The sequence below is a fragment of the Giraffa tippelskirchi genome, chromosome 3 (assembly GCF_054371585.1).
Source record: "Giraffa tippelskirchi isolate mGirTip1 chromosome 3, T2T-mGirTip1v1.2.pri, whole genome shotgun sequence".
Classification (NCBI taxonomy): domain Eukaryota; kingdom Metazoa; phylum Chordata; class Mammalia; order Artiodactyla; family Giraffidae; genus Giraffa; species Giraffa tippelskirchi.
In genome coordinates, this window is record NC_137277.1 from 43,252,024 (window position 1) to 43,275,804 (window position 23,781).

General features: G+C 36.5%; 1 protein-coding gene and 1 long non-coding RNA gene across 8 annotated transcripts in view; both read right to left on the minus strand.

Annotated features, from left to right (window-relative positions):
• Positions 1-14,956, minus strand: part of LOC145542166 (uncharacterized) — a 39,193-nt gene extending 24,237 nt beyond the window's left edge. The window contains exon 1 of the long non-coding RNA XR_014079633.1: positions 14,669-14,956. This is a non-coding gene — a long non-coding RNA (uncharacterized LOC145542166). The remainder of the gene's footprint in view (positions 1-14,668) is intronic.
• Positions 1-23,781, minus strand: part of NLK (nemo like kinase) — a 132,052-nt gene that overhangs the window by 106,278 nt on the left and 1,993 nt on the right. The window lies entirely within an intron of this gene.

Consider the following 23,781-nt stretch of genomic DNA (forward strand, 5'->3'; position numbering starts at 1 on the left):
CTTGAGGGGAAAGCAGAGGAATTCCTGAAGGCAGAAACAAGAAGAAAGCATAAATTCACAAGAGTGAGGAACACTATAGCCAAAGCTTTCCTTGGAGTTACTGGCCAATCCTTGGGGGACAAAGGTCTTAGCTTTTAATGGGCTACTTGCTGAGACGACAGGTGGCCACCTTGGGTCCTACCATAGACATAGACTGGGTTAGCAGCACATCTATAAATATGCCAAGACTTCCGAACAAAAGGCTACATTGTTAATGGGTGAAACAGGAGAAAACTCATTCTGCAGAGGGAGATGATGGGAATCAAAATCTGTGCTGGCTTTGGCTCATGGTAGAACAGTTAAACGGAAATATGCTGCTGCTGCTGAGTCGCTTCAGTCGTGTCCGACTCTGTGCGACCCCATAGATGGCAGCCCACCAGGCTCCGCCGTCCCTGGGATTCTCCAGGCAAGAATACTGGAGTGGGTTGCCATTTCCTTCTCCAGTGCATGAAAGGGAAAAGTGAAAGTGAAGTCGCTCAGTCGTGTCCGACTCCTAGCGACCCCATGGGTCTGCAGCCTACCAGGCTCCTCCACCCATGGGATTTTCAGGCAAGAGTACTGGAGTGGGGTGCCATTGCCTTCTCCGAAACGGAAATATAGCTCCACTATAATTCTTAGCCACAGTCTGCACTGCTGTGGGGCTAGAAACTTCCAATTGGTTGTGTGGCTTGAACAACTACGGTAAAAAATTTACTTAGAAATAGGTGTACTCCTAGACACTCAAATTATCTCTGAAAAAAAAACCTGATTTCTAGCCTCAAAAAATTACAAGTTTCAAAGACCAGGAGCTCCCCAGGAAGAAACAAGTACTTATGAGTCACAGTCAGTGAAGAGCAAACTACAGAATTAGACCAACAAAGACTGCAGATAATCCATTTATCAGATGCACAACATGAAATAAGTATTTTTAATATGCTTGAAGAAACGGGGAGAAAAGTAAGATCTGTAAAAGAAAAAAATGATCAACTGGCTTCATCAAAATCATAATGTTTGTAGCACAAAGACACTGTTGAGAATTTTTTTTAAAAAAAAAAAAGAACTATAGGAGAAAATATTTGTTAAGACACATATTTGAAAGAAGATGTCTATCCAGACAGGGGTGGTGGCAGACAATAACAAATGCTCATAATCACGTGGAGCCACTGGAACTCTCTCATATACTGCTTGTGGGAACGCAAAATTGCAATCACTTTGTTAAATAGTTTGGCGTTTTTTATAAAGTTAAACATATACTTATTATTTGACCCAGTACTTTCTCCTAGGCATTTTCTGAAGAGACATGAAAGCATACATCCACACAAAGATTTGCCTACAAATGTTCACTATAGTTTCATTTATAATAGAAAAAAACTGGAAAGCCAAACATCCATTAACATGCTGCTGCTGCTGCTAAGTCGCTTCAGTCGTGTCCGACTCTGTGCGACCCTATAGACGGCAGCCCACCATTAACATGAGAATGGATTTAAAAATTGTGCTATATAAATACAGTGCAATACTATTCAACAGAAAAAAGGAACAAACTACTGACCCATGCAACATAAATCTTAAGGCCTGAAATGTGCGCACTGGATTTGGTACCTAGCTGCTAGTTAATATTTAAAAGCTTACTGGTCATTTATTTGTCAGAGCAGTTTGAGTTGTGTTAAGTGTAAGAAAGATGCATATAGTGGACTGGGGGTAAATGAGAAGTGAAAAAGCAGAGAAAATAATTGAAGACCAATCTTTCAAGGAGCTTGGCTGTGAAGAGAAACAAGGTTAAGTTTGCAATCTAGTAAGATGGTAAGGATTGAATTTTGGGGTGAGTTTTGAACAAGTTTATAGACTATGGAGAAAGGTACTACAGACAGTCAATCACTGAAAATCTGAGAGAAGATAATACATGGAACAAAGCCCCTGGAAAAACTGGAAGAGAACAGGATCCAGGGACAGAAAAGTAGAAGAAAGGTGAATAATGTTGACACACGTTTGTCTGTGGGTAGAGCAGGGAGTCATCCATCCTTTGGTTTTATGTTCCCTGTGAAACAGAGAATGATGTCATCTGTGGAAAGTGAGGAAGAGGTGGAGTAGAAACTTAAGAAGAATGAAACAGATTTGAAATAGCTGTTGTGGGAAGTAGAGGAAAAAATTGACCTGTATAAGACTCGTGAACACTGAAAGGCCAACAAAGGTTATAAACCATGTACTATGTTAAACTGCCATATAAAAGTTTCTGAATGTCTAGGGATGAGCCTCAAGCAAGTAAAGAGAAAGGTACTTTCATCACTGCTGTCTTGTAATAAAGTTTGTGGTCTACACTAGAAGTATCGACCTTGTACTACAATTGCCTTCTCCCAACTTCTGTTCCTACTGCAAACCATTCTCCTCACTACTGCCTCTGCACCTCATAAAAAGAAATCTTAACAGCTTCCTAGATTCAAATAAAATCTGAAGGTATTAAAATACAAACAAGGTCCTTCTTAATCTCATTTCTTAGTAATCACTCTCTCGTCTATCTCATCTTTCACTTATAATAAACTAATTCTGGGTCCCCAAAAGTACTATGGTCTCTTATGTCCCTATGACTTAGTACATGAAATTCTGTCATGCTCTCCTATCCCCCTTCATCCTTTGACTTTTCACCATCAAAATTTAACTCAGTTGTCACTTCCCTAATTAGGCGTACTAGAAAAAATGCACTGCATAATGACACAGGCTACCATTCACAATATAATGCTTTAAGAACCATTCCCTTAGAATCGTACAAAGTGACCCCCTGGGTAACCCACCTATATCTTCCCACTGTCAGCATCCTGGACCTGTTTGTATGTATACCTTAACCATAATTTGTTTACAAAGATTCAAGTACAAGCTTCTTCAAAGTAAGAGTTGTGTCTTGGCCTCACAAATTGGACCTGGTACTATAATCATTCTGTTTTCCTCCATAAAACAAAGATGCTAAGTGCTGCTGCTGCTGCTAAGTTGCTTCAGTTGTGGCCGACTCTGTGCAACCCCACAGATGGCAGCCCACCAGGCTCCCCCGTCCCTGGGATTCTCCAGGCAAGAACACTGGAGTGGGTTGCCATTTCCTTCTCCAATGCATAAAGGTGAAAAGTGAAAAGTGAAGTCGCTCAGTCGTGTCCGACTCTTAGAGATCCCATGGACTTCAGCCTACCAGGCCCCTCCGTCCACAGGATTTTCCAGGCAAGAGTACTGGAGTGGGGTGCCATTGCCTTCTCCGGCTAAGTGCTAACAGATAATAAAAACAACTAATATTTATTGAGTGTTTCCTATGGGCAAAGCACTATACTCAGCCTTTTACATGTACTATCTCATTCAAATTCTTGCAGGAACCCAAGATAGGTACCATCATAATGCCTACTATATCAAAGAGAAGATTGAGACTCAAAGAGCTAAAACACTATTCTGCCTTGACCTTTCTCACAGTGTGCAGTCTTTCAACAGGTAAATGAATACTCTTTCCTCATTTGATTCAGTTTAATTAAATAATAGTTTTCAAATGCACTTCTCAGGGCTTCTCATTTTGTCATGATTCCTTTTTGCTAACTCCCTCTCTGTCGTAAAAGCTCCAGAAGAAACAGTAGGGAATAAGATGTTCCATATTACTAACTGAACTTTTATGAGGGTGAAGGGATAAATCTTCCACAAGTTGGACTCTACAAACATCTCTGAGGAAAAGAATTAGTAGTTTTCTTTATACAGACAAATACAGATAAAATATAAAAGGACTTTCAGGCTGTAAAGTTATCTCTTCTTTCAGGAAAACATTTTAGGGAATACTTTAAAAGAATAAGTTCACTAAGAAAGATATGATAAAACGATTTGCTTTTAAAACCCAAACCCTGAGAAACAAAATAAGAAAATGATTAGAAAGGAAAAAATTGGATACATATATTAATCTTCAATTTTAAATTACTTTTTCTCTTGGAGACTGTATTAAGCTTTATAATTTAAGTATGCTAGCATCAGCCATGAATACTACTCACCCATGAAGTTTATTTGGGTGTAAAGTGTGCCAGTTGTGTTACAAACTGGCAACGTAACAAACAGAAAAAAAAGGTAAGGGGTGAATTGATTATTGTCTTAAAGACAAAACAGTCATCAATGTGTCATAATTTGACCATTTTTGCTAAAAGTGTTTAGCCCATAGTTTGTTATGCTAATTATTAAATACATGTGGCTTTAATATTAAACTTTTCATCATTATCCAGAGATACCATAGTTCATTTTAGTAAAATTTAAACTGTTTATAATGTTTTAACATTATACAATTCCAAGTTTTTCACTTTCTAGTAAGGATTTTTAAAAATCTATTCACTTAGAGAATCCCCAGTCACCCTCACCCCTCCACCCCCAAGATCTAAGTGTTATAGGAAGCTTAACAATGGTACTTACTTTCTGTGAAAGAGAACCAAATGAAAGGAAATGAGAATAAAGTTAGTAGTACTAGACACAGAACTTTTGACCAAAAGGGCAAGAGGGCAATAAAACTCAGAATTAAGCCACTAAATGAAGACTATAGAGTCATTACTGCCAGGATTCTAAGAAAAAAAATGCCAATAACTCACCCTGTCTCTTTCTCTCTCTCTTTCTGGGAGTTCAATACCCTATTCTTATTTATGCAGTTTCAATAGGCATTACCCTTCAAATCTTCCCCACTAAATTACATGGCATTATTTTCTAAAAGATTAATTTTAAAACAAGTGGAGAAATCCAAAATATGCCCTGTACAGTCAAACTGAAAGAATGAATCATCAATTACTGCAGCATTAACTGAGTGTACTGGGTAAGTGATCTTTCTGCCTCTTCTACACCTACAACTGAAAAACAAACCTTCTAAGGAAAGAAGCTGCATTTCTAGTTTTGAGGAAGACTGGGTCCTCATTAGATAATTACATGAAGTATAGAGACCCTCATAAACCACCTGAACTTTTACTACTCTCATTTAAGTTAGGACAGTCTCCCAGGCAGCTCAGTGGTAAAGAATCCGCCTGCCAATGCAGGAGACATGGGTTCGATCCCTGGGTTGGTAAGATCCTCTGGAGGAGGAAATGGCAACCCACTCCAGTATTCTTGCCTGGAAAAATCCCACAGACAGAGGGCCCTGGCGCGCTGCAGTCCAGGAGATTGCAACGAGTCAAACACGACTAAGCACGCACGCATGCAGGTTAGGAACTCAAGTGATACAGAAACTTCATACAAATTAGCTGGTGCCACTTTCATCGAAACTAAGGCATCAGAAAAATTATCTCTCGGATCATTCAAAATCATTATTTAAAAAAATTTTTTTTTTCAATTTTCTTCTAACTATAAATATACCATAGAATTACAGAACAGTAAAATGCTAAAACTGGAAAAACTAGTACTTCAAACATCCAACTTTCAACAGATGGAACCACTGGGGAAATCTATGTAAAACTATTTCTACCACCATCTCTTACAGACCATGTTTATTAAGAATTAGTTATCTGAGGATGCAGCTTTTAAATAACAGCAGGTGCTCAGTATTAAAAGTCAGAGGTTATTCCCTAAAACGAAATTCCCCAGAACTCAGGTTCAGAATAATTACAGTTTAAATTAAGAGAAAAACATTTATTTTAATAGAAAAGAATCATTTGTATTTGGTAATGTAAACAAAGTGGTTAAACTTATGTAAATATCTTTGAATCTATCATGGACACCATAAAGTTAGCTAGAGAAGAATTTCAAAAGCATACTGCAAAGAACCATTTTTATATTAAACCTTGTTCACAGTTTCCCCTGGTGTGAGGAGCCTGAATAAATGGGGCAACATGCTCTAAAGTATAAAGATTCTGGATAAACTTTTATCATCAGTTCCCTCAAAGATTCATTAAAAATACTGACAAAGAATAAAACAAATTCATCTCAATTCTTTGTCACATTTTTTAATTAGAAAAAGGAACCAAATTTACTAAATTATACTGCATTCTCTATTTATATCTTTCTTTATGGAATTCAAAGCGCTTTATTTATTTACTGCAGTATGCGAGATCTTAGTTCCTCGACCAGGGACTGAATAGAGTATTATTCAGCACTCAAAGAAATGAGTTATCGAGCCATAGACATGGAGGAACCTTACATGCATATCAGGAAGTGAAAGAAGTCAATCTGAAAAGCCTTCATATTATATGATTCCAACTACACGACATGAAAAAGGAAAACTATGGACGCAGTAGAAAGATCAGCAGTTGCTGGGGGTTCGGAGGGAGGGATAATGAATACATGGAGCATAGAGGATTTTTAGGGCAGTGAAACTATTCTGTATGATACTACAATGCTGAATACATTTGTCAAAACCCATTCAATGTACTACCAAGAGTAGTATCTTACCAAGATTAAGTAGCACCTAATGTAAAAAAAAAAATACACACTTTGGGGGATAATGATGTGTCAATACAGGTTCATCGACTGTAACAAATGTATCACTCTGGTTCAGGATGTTCATAGTGGAGGAGGCTGTGCATGAGCACGATCAGTGAGTTTACATGAACTCTCTGTACTTTCTGTTTAACTTTGCAGTCAACCTTAAACTAAAACCTAAAAACTAAAGTCTATTTAAAACAAACAAACAGCTAAAGCAGATTATACATGGTGATTAACTGGGACTTATCTCAGGAAAGTGAGGTTGAATCAATATTTAAAAAGCAATTAATGTTCATTATACGTAAAATAGATAACTAATAAGGACCTACTGCATAGCATAGGGAACACTTCTTAATATTCTGTAATGACCTACATGGGGCTTCCCTGGTAGCTCAGCTGGTAAAAAATCTGCCTGCAATGCAGGAGACCCCAGTTTGATTCCTGCGTAAGGAAGAATGCCTGGAGAAGGGATAGGCTACCCATTCTAGTATTCATGGGTTTCCCTGGTGGCTGAGAAGATAAAGAATCCACCTGCAATGTGGGAGACCTAGGTTCAATCCCTGGGTTGGGAAGATTCCCTTGGAGGAGGGCATGGCAATCCACTCCAGTATTTTTGCCTAGAGAATCCCTATGGAGAGAGGAGCCTGGCAGGCTACAGCCCATGGGGATGTGAAGAGTTGGACATGACTGAGTGACTAAGCACAACAATGACCTATATGGGAAAAGAATCTAGAAAAGAGTGGATATATGTATAACTGATACACTTTGCAGTACAGTAGAAACTAACATGACATTGTAAATCAACTACACTCTAAAAAATTTTTTTCTTAATTAATGTTTAACATCCATTCATGATAAAAACACTTAAATGAGGGATAAAAAAGAACTTTCTCAATCTGATATGGAGCATCTGGAAAAACCCACAGCTAACATACTCAGCAGAGAAAGACTGAATGAGTTCTCCTTGAGATCAGGAACAAACAAGGAAGTCTACTTTTGCCCTAGAAATTAGGCAAGAAAATAAAAGCAGCAAAACTGTAAAGAAAAAGTAAAACTTTGCAGATGACATGACACTGTATATAGAAAATCATGAGAAATATATTTATAAACCATTAGCACTAACAAAAACATGTTCAACCAGGTTGCAGGGCAAGATTAAATAAAATTAAGAAAGCAATTACAATATCACTGAAAACAATAAAAAAAAACTGAAGAATTAATTTAACAAAGTGTAAAACATACTCTGAAAGCAAAATTGTTAAGAAATTAAAGAAGATCTAAACAAACAGAAAAACATCCAGTGTTCTGGGTTAGAAGACTTAATATTGCTAAAATGACAAAATCCCCCAAACTGATTTACAGTTCAGTGTAATCCCCAACAAAATTCCATCTCCCTCTTTTGCAGCAAGTGGCAAGCTGATCCTAAAATTCATATGAAAATGTAGGAGACCTAGAGTAAGTCAAGACAATCTTAAAACAACCAAAGTTGGGAGCACCTTATGGTCAACTAATTTTCAACAAGAGGGCCAAGGTCATTCAATTAGGAAATAATTATAGTCTTTTCAACAAATGGCAATAAGACAAGTAGATACCCACATGCAAAACAATGAAGTTGTACCCCCTACCTCACACCATATAGAAATTAACTCAAAATGGATCATAGACCTAAGTATAAGAGCTAGAACTATAAAACTCTTAGAAGAAAACAGAAGTATAAACCTTCATGATCCTGGATTATGCAAAATCTTCTTAAATATGACACTGAAAGAGCAAAAACATTAAAAAAAAAACAAAACTTCTATGCTTCAAAGGACACCATCAAGAAAGTTAAAGACAAGAATAGGAGAATATATTTACAAATCATACATCTGATAAAGGACTGGTACCTAGAATACATAAAGAACTTAACAACTTCAAATGTCCAGAATAGGCAAATCTAGAGAGACAGAGAGGTTAACAATTGCCAAGGGTAGGAGTAATGGAAGCAATTTGCTAATAGGTATGAGGTTTCTTTTAGTGGAGATGAAAATGGTCTAAACTTAATTTACTGTAAATATGCTTTAAAAAAACATTAAATTGTATAGTTTAAGTAGGAAAATTACATAATGTGAATTATATCTGAAGAAAGTCATTTTAAAAAAAGCAAGTAATAATAAACACAAAACTCAGGATAGTGGTTTCCCCTTGGCAGGGGAAGTAAGGCAGAGCGATGGGGTGGATATGTTTTAAGGACAGCCTCAACAGGGTTGATTTTATGTTCTATTTCTTAGGCTAGGTTGTGGGTTCATGTATACTTTTTAATTATTCTTTATAACTTCTATCATGTATCTTTTATATATATCAATATTTAAATATTGATACTATATATCATCATTTGTTTGTCTGTTTAAAGAGCACAGGTCTGGGTGAGGCCTTTTCTACCATTTTGTTAGCTATGAAGCCTCAGACAAGTCAGACCTTTCTGAGCTGTAGCTTCCTCCTCTAAAAAGAGGGATGCTATCATTGTACTTCATGTATATAATAAAGAAATTCTTAGTGTTTCTTTATAAAGTAGAAGTCTGGCTCTTTGCAATCCCATGGGCTGCAGCCCGCCAGGCTCCTCTGTCCATGGGATTTCCTAGGCAGTAATACTGGAGTGGGTTGCCATTCCCTTCTCCAGGGGATCTTCCTGACCCAGGAATCAAACCCAGGTCTTCTCCACTGCAGGCGGATTCTGAGCCACCAGTGAAGCTCTATTACTATAAAATCCAAAGTGAAAATCCACTTTACTGCCACCTCTATCAACAATAATAACCTTTGTTGGTAGAAATCTTTTCAGATTTTCCTTGAACATATGAGTGAATTTTTTTTTTTAAGGGGATGACCTTTGACATTGATTTTCATGTAATAAATTATGAGCATCTCTCAAAGTTAACCACTTCACCATTGACAGATATTTAGGTTGCTTTCAATCTGGGAGGTTTTTCTGGGGGTCTTTTTGTCTTTTCTTTCAGACTTTTTAAATAATGTATTCTACCAAACACACATCTTAAATTTCTACACAGACAAACCTGATGTTCTTTTTCTTGCTCTGAAATCAAGGCAATACATCTTTTCCTTCCAAGATGATAAATAATTATATATTACTTTCTTCTTACTTTTTGGCTTTGTTTTTTTCCATTTAAATCTTTAATCCACTTGGACTTTCTTTTTGTTCATGATGAGTAGGGATTAACTTCCTCACTCCCCACCACCAGCTAAACACCCCAACAAACAAACCACTGAAATAAACCGGTGGTTCACTGGAGCTGGCTCAGACTGGCTCCTGAGACACAGTCACATTTTCTGGAATTCTGTAAAGCTGACTGTGAAAAACTATAAAAAATTAAATTATATAAACTAATAAGGAACAAATCATAATTAAAATAAAGGTAATAAATACTCAGAAATAATCATCCCTAATTATATCAGAATGATTTATGCTCTCACGGTTAACATCTGCTTCATCTGTATGGTGAAAACTGTTTACGATGGTGTGCTACTCTGTCTGTTTTTCCAATTCAGCATTTAGTGACTTCAGCTTGGTAGCCTGAAACTGGCCATTAGAGGACCACAGGAACTGGCAAGCCCTACAAACTAGAGTTTTTTTTTATTTTTCAGAGACCCTGCTGTTAAGCATAAACCAGTACACCACAGAAATAAGCCATTCTTTCTCACTAACTTTAAAGAAGATCTCTAGTACACTAATCTGCAATTTATTCATAAATTTATAGAACAGAATAAGGAGCTTAGTATTTTTGCAGGGTTGGGGGGGTGCTAGCATCACAGACTACTTTGGAATGTTTTGATGTATTAGGTGACACTTGAGACATAGTTTCTATTTTTCAACATAAGATGACAGTACTGCCCTGAGAATGTTATTTTTCCTAAACAATTTAACAGCATTCTTACCTTAATGTAGATTATAAAAATAAAGGGCTATTTTGGTAAATAGTTGGTTATTGTATATTATTTTTAGATTAGGGCTCTTTACTCCTAAGGGAAAAAAAATCCGAACATAAGAATACAAAAATCACCACTATGAGATAGTCTAAATACCAGTTTTCTCAGAAGAATTCATTTCATGAGGAAGTAGGGATCTACATAACGGCAAGAGCCAGCGATACTACTCTTTTTTGACAGTCACCATCACATACAAACTTAGCACTAGAAACTTTCAACAACAAACACATAATAAGCACCCACCAATGACCACAATAGGTTCTGGAGACACAAATGAGACATGGCTCCAGCCTTTGAAGCTCTCATCATTTTTAGCGGATTAGTGGGTACAGAATGTGTCGTAAGTGATTATAAGCATTTGCTTTGATTAATACTGAGAGGGAAAGACAGACAGAAACAGATTGATTTTCACTTAAAAGAAAATCAAAATTAAAAAAAAAAAAGTCTGCCCACCTACAGAGACAACCTGATGTGTGCTGATAACATCTCCAGTGTCTACACCAGTTGAAACACCACAGCCACAGTGTCCCTATTTTAATGTCTTTCCTGCTGAGGTACTTTAAGAAGTCGGTGGTTTATTTGCAGATACTACCACCAAGTGCCATCAAGTAAACCAGTATCAGTTACATGTATCTTCCTTACGTGTCTCAGGTCATTAAGACTTAGACTCCAGCTACCTCATTCTAGGTGTTTATGTTATGAAACTGTGCAATGTAAAAGTTGGGTGGATGCAATAGAACAACCCATTTTTTCACATAAACCAAAATACTTTTAAAGACTTGCTGTCCAGTTGGGGTTTCTGGTTAAGAAAATATCTCATACTGTAGTCCGAGGAGCAAACACAGCAGCCGCCCTTTTCATATACACAGTGACGATTTCAACCATTTCTAATTGTTAGTATTTTAAACTTTAAAATCTATCTCTTAGGGATTTGTGCTATATATAGAAATAATCATTACCCTTTGGGAAACAATGGCTCATTTACTGAAAATGAGTTTAACAAAGGAATTATTTGGTACTGAAAAATACAGAGCAGTGAATTGGGTGACACAAATCACAACATCATCAGCTCATGTGACTGTATTAGGGTAATTTCCTTAAAAAAAAAAATACAGTAACTTAAAATTTAGCTTCAATAATCTAATATCCTCAATCATTTCCTGTCATAAAATTGAGAAACCAGATCTTAGGTTCTTAATTTGAAAATGTCCCTTAATTCTCAATTTGAGATAAATACCACAAAAAAGAAAAACTCTGCCGAATGGAATCTTTCTATTCTGCCTGAAGCCTAGTTTTGACTGGTATGTTTCGGTTGCACATTTGATTCACACTGAATTTTGTTTTAAGTATTAAGAGAATAAATAGCATTCCAAAAAGTCACAAGCTTGAAAACTTCCAGTTCCTTCTCTAGTTGGAGATCTTACAAAACTTATTACATGGAACAGTGAGTTGATGCAGTGACCATAAATTTCTTAACACTGTAAGTCTAAATTCAGAAAAGTTCTGTAAAAATAGCCTCCAAGTAGATAAAGCAAAAAGTCACAAAATGTTAATCTAGAAGAAAGGTTTATGGGATTATCACTGTACAATTCTTTCAAGTTTTCTGAGGTTTAAAATTTTTCAAAAAATAAAAGGGGAAGAGGCATGATAGCCTCAAAGCAGATACAGAACATGATTACATACATGAAAAGAGTGAGCTATTTTCAAAAGCCCTGTAGCTCGTAACATTAAACTGCTACCAAAAACCTTAGTCACTGGTACACAAAAACTGCCCAACAGAGTATTCTAAATATTGTTGTTTTTTCTTTCAGAAGCATTGTTCCTGATTTCATTTATAGGGTTTTTGTTTTTTATTCTTTTTTTTTTGCTTTTAGAAGAACACTTCCTCCACTTTCAACGGGCATTAACTTGGACAGGTATTACTGGTAAAACAGCAAAGGAGCAAAGGTTCTGGCTCGGCCTCCTACCAGTTGTATGACCTTGAACAAATCTCTTAGCTTCTCTGCGTCTCAATTTTCCCACATAAAATGAGGCAGTTACACTAGATGCATTCTAAAGTATCTCCCAACTCTGTAATTCCTTTCAGATAGAGCTCTAGGCTTGTGAGAAAGAAAAAATTAGCCCTCAAAGAAGGAAAAAATGGCCAAAATCTACCTTTGTAATGTTGGTGAAACAAACAGGATACCAAATTGTAAGCACACAATGTAACAATCATGATCCCAAACTTTAACACTTTAACACTATTATAAATGCACATTCCAGATTTTAAAAATTGAAAAAAATTATACCAAAATACTATTAGTGGCTATCTCTGAGTTACAGGTTAAATATAGCTTTTCTGTATTCTCCAAGTTTCCTACAACAAACATATTATTACTTTGATAATAGAGTGAAAGGAGGGAGTTGATAAGCAAGGACAAATCCTCCTCTTATGTGCTAAAGGAAATTTTACCTTTGGAAGGCATTCTAGAATTTGAAAGAATTTTTTGAAAACAGTTGAGTGTTAATCAGGAAAAATATCTCTGGTATAGTCATTAACTTGATACCTGTCAAAATCATTCAAAAGCTGTTGGTTACCTGCCCTAGGTTAGTAAACTTAAGGAGGTACTGCATTTTTTCTCGAGTACTGAAACTGGTAATAATAATGACAGCTAACGTATACCTAAGTGCCAAGCACAGTTCTAAGACTTTACATATATATTGATTCACTGAATCCTCACAACAATCCTATGCAATAGATATACCATTATTTACTATCTCCATTCTACACATGACAACCAGAGGTTAAATAATTTGCCCACAACTAATAAGCGGCAGAGTTAAGATTTATATCCAGGCAGTCATCAGAGTACAGGCTCTTAACTATTTAACCATCCTGTCCTTTTGTACTTAAATGTTCTGCTCAGGTCATTCTTTAACTGCCTTTTGCTCTCTCAAAGTTCATCTAAACTACTTTTCTTTAACCTGCAAAGAAATAATATTTAAGTACTGGGATAAAAAGACTGGCCAACCTTTTAACTTGCTAGCTGAAAATTATGATTCATTTTTAAGTCATTACTTCAAAGGTACAGGAAGTATAATTTAATCTCCACACATATCACAATGTAAACAATACAATAACATCTGAGGGATTAAATATGTAGCATTAATTACTAAGTTAAAATTGGAACATCTTAATAAAAGAAGACACTACTGATTGACATTAATTTGTCCTCATGAATCGTCTGTGAAAAGAGCCCCTAAAACCAAATGTTGGACCTTTCTAAAATTTCAATCTTACTGAAATGCCATTTTAAACCATGTTGTAATTAACATGGTTTGGTTTTTTAAAAGAATGCATCAATATTTATTTTGAACACTGGCCTTAGTACACACCCAGTTATCTTCACAATAACCTCAAATACTATTAACATGCAGAACCTGGGACAAGGAACACAAAGGAAGCTACCAATTAAATACAGTTGAAGGTTCTCACCTAATTCTTGGGCAATTCAAATCCAAACCAAGTATGCTTTTTCTGGCCAGTACTATTACCTGTCAATTTTTATGGTTTCTGGGTTACTTTTAATAAAAGCTTAAATTTCCTCACATCTGTGTTACTAAATGTCTAGCTCTGTCAAACTAAATACAGAAATCAATAGTTTCCTATTTTAAAAAATTAAAAAGAGAAGAAAATGGAGAAGTGAGAAAAAAACAACTTTGCACTGGGTTGCCTGTTAGCTTAGATACGCAATGAGACAATCACCTAATAATTGCCCCCTTTGGGTACTTCTGTACTGGTAAGATAATAAAGTGAAATAAAGTCACCTTTATTTCAATTTACTTACACAATTTGCAAATCTGTAGCTCTCTGCCATGGTAGATTAAGAAAATTAGCATGTAAGAAAAATCACCTGCTTATGTAAATTGGAGGATGGTTTTTATCTATGCAGACAGAAAAAAAAAATAGCTGCAATCTGGGTCAAATGACTAATTTTATCTATTTGTTCAAATGTCTCCCTTCACCTTTTCTCTGTAGCTCAGAGCAAGAATTTTAGGTCAAGGAATGGATAAACAAAAAAGTATCTGTTGTTGTCCATTCCCCTGTAAGAAGTTTGCTGCCTGACACTACTGAGCTCTATATTACTTAAACTGAAAACAAGACTGAGAACTTTATCTAGAAAACAAAACCACAACACTGAGAGAGGAAAGAAAAGAAATCAATGGAGGATATCTGATCTAACTGGCAAAGAAAGCAAACATGACAAGGATCAGGTACCAATTTTACCTTCTGCTACTTTAAGCAAACAGGGCTTCAGAAAAGGAAATTACTCCAAATAATTCAGGGCAGGCAGGAAAACTTCTCTACAAGAACATCACTCCACTTTGCTCCATAAACACACCGCGTCAAGCTCCTCCGAGTCTGACACAAGTTAGATGAATGTGTTCTTGCCCATTTAGTGACTACTTTCCCAGCATTCGTTGCTGGAACTCATCCGTCCCACGGATAACTGACTCCTAACTGCTTTAAAGTAACCTTATCCACACTGACAGTGATGGGTTCAGAGATGAGTATACAACTCAACAAAGGCTCAAGACATTCTAGAACCGGGCTGGTCAATAAGGCAGTCAATAGTCACCGGGCTACTGAACGATTGAAATTTGGTCAGTCCAAACTGAGAAGTGTTCTAAGTGCTAACATACACACTGGGTCTAGGATATTCTATATGGAAAAAAAACGTAAAATAGCTCATGATTTTTATAATTGTAACATGTTGAAATGATAATGTTTTGGATATATTGAGTTAAATAAAATAGATTACTAAAATTAATTTCATTTCTTTTTACATTTTTAACGTAGAAAATTTAACACTGTGTACATGGCTTGCATTATATAGTTGGCCCTTGAACAATGTGAAGGTTAAGGGTACTGATCCCTGCCCAGTGCAGTCAAAAAATCTATTAACTTCTGATTCCCCCTAGACTTAACTTCTAGTAGCCTATGGCTGACTGAAAGGAAGCCTTACTGATAATCTAAACAATCGATTAACACTTTTTGAATGTTACACATACAATACACTGAATTCTTACAACAAAGCAAATTAAAGAAAATGTTAAGAAAATCATAAAGAAGAGAAAATATATTTGTAGTGCCATTTACAAGATTAAACATCTGTCAGTACCTTCATCAATATTGTCTTATATGATACAAAACATTGTAGGTATTATACATATCACTAACACTAGACATCCAAAATGAAAAGATAATGTGAAAAAGAAACATTTATTTACAGGTATAACTATTCACGCATTGATTACAAAGAAGCAGTAATATGGTAGCTTTATGGCAGACTAGTTTAATCAATATGAGGACTGGAAACACATGTTTTAAAAAGACACTTACCTGTGATACTAGGCTGACACTGTTTCTTCAATTAAGAGTGAAAGCAGGTGGGGCATACTGTACGGTAATTAATTCTTTGAAAGCAAAGTTAAAACAATAAGAAAACTAATACACTATTAATTTTATATTAGTATCATTCACCGTACGCCTGTATAAGGATAGACTAGTATCTATACCTATCTTACGCCTTCATGACATACCTTTTACTTAATTCTTTTGATATTTCTAGACTACAAGCTTCATCTGTGAGCTTTTCAAACTGTCACAAATCTCCAGTTCCCAATATATTCATTTTTTAAAATCTGCATATTAAGTAGACCTACACAGTTCAAACCCATGTTGTTCAAGGGTCAACTGTGTATCGAGGCAACACAGGATTTTATAAATGAGGAAACCAAGACTCAGAAAAGTCAAATAACTTAATCAAGGTCATAGTGCCGTTGGTAGCAAGGCAAAGACCACAATCTTGTCTCCTAACAAGTTTAGTTAGTACTTTATTACCTTGTCATTAAAAAGAAATAATCTTGCCAAGGAAATGGTACCTTGAATATGATAAACATCAGATTCTCTGGTTTAATGAACTAGAAATAACAACTTGGGATTTGGGAGAATTTTATTAACAATAAAAGTGCTGCTAATACTGGAGACATTCTTTAGAATCAAACACATATATATGTCGGGGGGGGGGGGAATCATACACATTCTCTCCCGTGATCTACTTGCAAAATTTAATGGCCTTTTTCCATCCTCATTTTCTTTGACTTCATCTGCACCAAAGATGACTCCCATCTTCCTAACTATCTTCTCCCATGTGCAGGTTGTCAATCACTGTGAACATATTTTCCTATCTGACTACCCTTAGTTCCATCTCCAATAATTTCTTCCACCTACAACTGAGAACATTCCCTAAGGCCCAGAACTCAGCTATCTCTACTTCCACTTAAACAGCCTTAAAAAAAAAAAAAAAAATTCAATCTGAACGGTCACTCTCTTACTTAAAAACTTCCAGTGGTTGCCATTCCTAATGTTTCAACCTTTTTCATTATTTCCTGCCCCCAGGAGCGTTTTCAGACATTTTCCCCTCCAATTGCTCTCCCCTCAATGAAATTTTAATACCACAGATATGCTGCATATCTGTTTATGTACTGTATGTTATAAAGGGGCTTTAAATTTAAAAAAAAAGTTTTTTCTTTTTCCCCTCGCCCATGTACCAATGGTATCTTATCTCTTCAGCAGGATACTCCAACCTCTTCAGGATTTAGCTCAAGCTTGCATCTCCACCGTCATCTCCTGTCACCTGCACTGCAATTGATATTCAGCAGCTCCAGCCCTGTAAGTCTCCCTTATAAGGGCCCATCCACCAATAATTCCCTTCCCCGTTAGTTGACTCTCTTTTTTTTTAATTCTCTTTCTTAAAACTCTGTTTAGGTATTTATCTCTTCGAAGAAGCATCTGTACCTTCCACAGAAATCCCTCCTCTGTATTCCCAGGGAGTATCTCTATTGCTGCACTTATGGCAGTGAATTGTAACTAACCATTTACAAATCTCTCTCCCCCACTAGATCATAATCGCCTTTAAATCCTTATCATCCAGCACAATGCCTGGCAAACAGTCAACATACAGTCAATGAATATTATAAGAACAAGTGAAAATAATCTGTCCTTACATTTTGATTTGACAGTTTCAAATTTGATTTCAATTCTCCATCAAGACTCTCTAAGAGCAAGGATGTATCAGTTCATACTGTTTCTTTAACTGTAAACTCCCTCAGGGCAATATCATGAGTTAAACATCTTTATATCCCAAGCACAGCAGAAACTTGAAAGAAGTTTGTGAAATTATTTATACAACTAAACATCCTCATTAAAGCCTACAACAGTGCTGCTCTGTAGCAGGCTGACAAGACTAGTGACCTCCAGCCATGTCAAAACCTTCTGTATGATTCAATAAGCCAAACTTATTCAAAACACAGATGTGAAACTGGGTTTAGGTAAAGATCACCGATCATGGTCAAAGGCAGACATCCCCGTACAGAGTCCCTCTATTCATACCACTACAATTAACTGTTAAATCTGAACTCACTACAGTTGCCTGAGACTTCATCTTTTCATAATGCCAGAGTGCCAGATTTTTTCCTAAAAAAGTTCTGAGCTAGGTACCTCAGAACCACTAGCTAGGTCTATGATAGTTTGTCAGTGCTTATTGACAGTATTACAACTATTGCCTCAGGCACCCTGTGTGTTACCCCCAAGCAACAAAAGGATCAAACTGACAAGCTATTTTAGTTTGAAAATCATTGTTGATCTGCATTAGATGACCCAATCAACAAATAATTCACCTGAGTATTACGGAAGCACAGGGAATCACAAGTAAAACCCAAATATAATGTAAAGAACTTCTACTCAATGACTTTTTTGTTTGGTTGGATGACAAATGGAAAAGTTTCTTTGGCCTTGACAATTTGCATCAAAGAAATCAAATCAGCATATTATATAAAGAGTTGATGCTTGAACTGCTAGGACAGCAACAAATCTAATAAAAACCACCAAGAATAGACACTCAATTCTACATACAGAAGTCAGTGAAACCCTAATGCTCCAAGTTCTGAAGATAATAAAATATTCTAGTATTCCATTAGAAGACAGCCTTTGTATAAGGAACAATACCACTACAGATGCCTATGCTTTGAGGGTTAAATTCCAGAATTCAAATATTCAGTTAATGTATTTTTCAAATATTCTCCCAGCATAGCATATAAAAGAGAACTATATATACCACTATTTCTTTTTCAGGACATGCACCAGTGGTAACAACTGATAGCTAAAAGAAGTTGCAAGTAGTTCTGAGGGAGACTGTTGTTTTAGCTTGTTTGAAAAGGCAATTCCTTCTGAAATGTATTTTTTTTTTTTAGGAAAAAAATTTTTTTCTTCTAAGCTGATAGTCAATAGAACATAAAATTTCCCCCTAAGAATAAGACGAATTTCTTTTGTTGTGTTTAGGTTTTGTTTCATTTTCGGTTTTTGAATAAAATTTGCATAATCTTGTCCAGGAGCCCAACTACAACATGACTTCCAATGTTATAGGTTATGGAGTTTCCAGTGACCAAGAAACCAGCTCACTGTCATTAGACTGTGTTCCTTTTATTCTCTCTCTCTGCCTCCTCGACTTTATGACCATGAACCTGCAGTTTCTAAAAGTAAGTTCGTTTGTAGTTAAAACTAACAATATAGATTTCCACATTTCTAGTTTCACACGGATGCTTTGTTATGTCTAGAAGAGCAACCGTTTCCTTTTTATGGTGCAGGCTCTGGTTCTTCAAAGCTCTTTTCACAAAGCAGACACCCCCCCCCCCCAAAGAATCCAGCTGTGGCTGTTAATCTTGGCTGATAGAGAAACTTCTCAGTGCTACAGATTCCTAACCTGGAAAAGGCAGCTAATAACAAAATACACTTTAGTCTACTACTCTTTCTGATGCAACTAACGCCAGCATTTTCCCAAAATTATCCCCCAAAGCATTCCCCAATTTTCCAAATTTTAGTTTGCTACTTGGGGAGTAAGAGGGCTGGAGAAAACATCAGAAAATACATGATGCCTCTAATTTTCACAAGATGAGCAAGCTAGACAATCTCTGTCATGCATAAGGATTTACACTGAATAATTTTTCATTACACCACACATATTTCCCCCACCTCACTGGGATCGTCTTTAACAATTCACACCTGTTCATCCACACACAAGTAAAATGAATTTCCACTAAAGGTGAACTTTGACAACAAGGATGTCCTTCATTTGTTACAGTCTGAGAAAAAAAAAAAATTACTTCCTTCCAGGTATGGAAATCTATAATACTGCCTAAACGAGTACAGATGATCTGGCTGGAACATCTACCAAGTCCATGTAAACATATATATGTTTACTTTTAAAAAATGCATTTGTTTTTAATTAATTGAGAGAACAGAATACTTTACCCTAACTCTAAATTCAACCCCCTGGCCTATAGGGGACACTCCATGGTATTTCAAGTCATGCCTCTAAAAACAGTGGGCTTCCCTGGTGGCTCAAACGGTAAAGAACCTGCCTGCAGTGCAGGAGATCCCTAGGTCTGGAAGACTCCCCAGGAGAAGGGAATGGCTACCCACTCCAGTATTCTTGCCTGGAGAATTCCACAGTCTGCATGTTGATTTTACCTGATAAATCTGACCATATGTGAAGCCACATCTATGCACATTTACACAAGTTTGATTTTCCTACCAATAATAACCACAATAAAAACAGCTAACATTTATTGAGTGCTTACTGTGTGCTAGACAGTGTACCCAATGATTTACAAGGATTACCTTCATTTAATCCTCAAACCAATGGAATGAAATGAATGCTATTATTATCCTTACTTTATAGATGAGAAACAGAGAGAGGTTAAACAATATATCAAGGTCACACAGCTAGTAAGTAACTAAGTATCACTACAGTGACACTTGAGTTTCAAACTACATATAAAAGTAACCTGCTGCAAGTATTAGAGTAATACAATTCAAAGTTCTCCAACTTAACTTGGAGAACAAAGGCAACAAAATGAATGCAATCCCAGACAAGCAAAAAAAGATTTCATAAAGTAGAAGCTTTTCTCAGACTCATTATCATCAAGGTGGCAATATGTACCATTAATTCAGTCTGATATTTTTGGCTGCCAAAGTCAAAACTGCTTGGGTTCTGCAGTTTTCAAATCTTTCTCATGGGGTCAATTTCCTCCAATTCTCAAAAGTATACACTTCATGAGCCGCTGAAGGCTTTATGTTGTAACACTCTTTGTTCCAAAGTTGTTACATCTTTAAGAACAACCTAACTTACTTTCCATCTGGCAAAGGTGAACTACAGACAAAAAGGTATTGACACTATTCTCACTGAACAAGTGAGGTTTCTGTCTGTGAGTTGTTTTGTGCTTTGGTTTTACATTGTGAAAATATCCAGAAGAGCATTTGGAAGCCTTGTTATCTGATAAAGAAGGTCAAATTATATACAATGCTTTGATAACCCATGAACAATATTCTATCGCTGGCAATGAATGTATCTCAGGCTATCCCATGATCATATTACTAGGTAAACTGGAATCCTTACTTTGAGATAAAGCACAGCGGACAGTTGTTAATGAAACCTTAATTGAACTGTCAAAGCATCACCTTTACCAGCAAGCTAATAGGTAATTCACTACTTTTACACAACTGTCCAATACTGATAAGTTATTCCAATAGTTAAATTCAGCAGAAAGATAAATCAAGCCTGGTAGACTAAATTGTTCAGTGAGAAATCAGAATGGTAAAATGCTGCATCACCTCTACAAATATCTCTCCTTGTCTACATGGAGGAACAACAATATCCCTCAAAATTATATGCAACACTTAGCTATCAGTTTAGTACCACTGGGTACACGTTCAGAAAAAGAAATGAGAGCGCATACAGTTTCCTCTCATATGCCATGCCAGAAGGAAAATACTTGCAAAATGCATTAAACATATTTGAGTCTAAGTGAATCTTATAATGCCCAAGTAGTTATACGGTGCTTTGAATTAAATGATGTGTCATTAGGAGAATATTTTTATGTTCTATTTTAACCACTTGAGAAAATAGTTGTTTCAGAGTCATTAAGTGCCTTCTAAATTAAAAAGAAAAATCTTCACACAGTTAGTTAAAAAGTAAAAAAAACTCACTAACATCTTTAGGTTGGGTTTGAAAATACTAGTGCAATTCACTCTGATCTGTCATTCAAATTTCTAGTTTTAACAATCTTACTTGGGTCATACAGCAATTAAATTTCAAATGTAATAAGCAATTCAGACAGCAAGTTATAAATATGTAAATACAAAAATAGAAAAGTATTTGCATACTAAAACACACACCTGGAACTCTTTCCCTTCTTTTCCATACTGAATTGTATTTCATCTGTAACAGCTGATAAAAACAATCAATGCAGCTAAGTAGAAAAACTTGGTTAAAGAACAAAGACGGACCTGACCAGGAGATCAAGTAACCAAGCAGCAAAGATGCCACAGCACTGTGCTGGGGAGAAAAAAAGGTACTCTAGCAGGCCCAGTCACTACCCTCATTGGGCTTACAAATGTGATCAGTCAGACAGGGCAAGTACAAAACCACTGGTGCACAGTGGAAGATGGTCACAAATGGAGGTGCTTCAAGTACATGGAATGAACTCCATGGGTGGTAGAAGGGGTCAATCAAGGAAAGAATCTAGAATGGATTCACATCAAACATTTGGATTTTCCTGTACTGGTAATTTAGAACACCCACTACCAGAATGTTTGCTGTGATATATGTTTCAGCACTCCAGTTCCTTATCTCCCTTCCCTTGAAAAAAAGAAAAAAGAAATTCCCTTAGCCCCAACTTTAAGTTAAAACTTCTACAAGCCCCATCACCAGTTGATAGAAATGAAGAGCAAATAACACCTTTAGAACATAGTCAAGAATCCTGCAACCCATTTCCCTGTCAGCACATCTCCAGTTCTTAGCATTGTATGCAAAGCACTAAAATGAAAGAGAGCATCCCAGGTCTAAGAAAATTCAAACAAATTCTCAGTAAATCAATAACAAAATTACAATCTTTTTCCTCCCCTCAGCTTTGAAATCCTCTAGGGTTAGACAAGGAACAGCAGTTCACCGTATAGTCCCTGAGGATAGGATATGAAAGGGAAGACAGGAAGGCAAGAACAGGCAGGTCCCTGAGCAGAGACTGAAGAGGCACCATTACCGGCTACACTCTTTCCCACCAGGAATCCCACACACCTTGGAGGACAGAGCACTGCAGCAGCAACCTCCTTGGAGAGCTCACTGGGAAAACACTGGACTTTACCAGGTTAAAAAAAGATGGATTGGATCACTTAGTAGCCTAGTTTATAAAATCTGAAATGTAAATAAAGATGGCCAGATGTAATGCAAAAATGAAATTCATATCAATTACAGCCTGAAAAGCAATGATGAAAGGAGACGCTTACCAGGCTAGTTCCAAAGAGTTCATTTTCCCCAGGTGATGGGGGCTTTTCTAGACATTAACAAGAATCTTTTCTTTTTTTAAATCAGGGTATAGTTGAAGGAATCTATTTTTGAAGCACTGAACACGTCAATTCATCTATTCACACCAGAATACTTACTCCTTGGGGAGAAAAACTCAGTTCACTCTAGTTTTGATAGAAACAGGACCCTACAATGATAAATACATTTTACTATAAACTACTAATCTTCCTAAAAAGAACAAATAGACAAAATGTTGCATTTAAGAAGCCCTCAGACTTAAAAAAATATATACTAGCACTAGCAAAAATAGAGCAGTTTCATGTTTTAAAAGTACACTCCCTACTACAGCAACCAACCAAGGGATAAGAACAACTTACAAGCCACTAAATGACACTAAAACATTATACTGAATGTGGGCCACTGCATAGTTACAGTCTACTGACCTCAATTGTGGTACTCATGTGTGATGCTATATTTAATGCATTCTTATCAAAAGGCTAAAGCTACATACTTCCCAACTGTAGCTTTATGGTTTAAAATAAACCACTCACTCATGCAACGACTTAACTGGTTCAAGTATGAACCCTATCTTCCTTTGGGGATCACGATCACAAATTAAGGAATGAAAAGAGATAAAGAGCAAAACAGTTGTGGAAAGTACACCCCAATGACCAGATTATGGTAAGGAATGGGATTATGGTAAGGAATCCAGTTTGGGTCTGGAGAAGGAAATGGCAACCCACTCCAGTGTTCTTGCCTGGAGAACCCCAGGGACAGCGGAGCCTGGTGGGCTGCTGTCTGTGGGATCGCACAGAGTCGGACACGAGTGAAGCAACTTAGCAGCAGCCAGTTTGGGTCAGTTGTGACATCTGCTCCAATTGGGCAACTGATTCAAACCCAATCAAACATAAGGGATGGCCAAGGTCTGTGGAGGAATAAGCATTCCATGCATTCACCTATTTACTGATTCTCCATT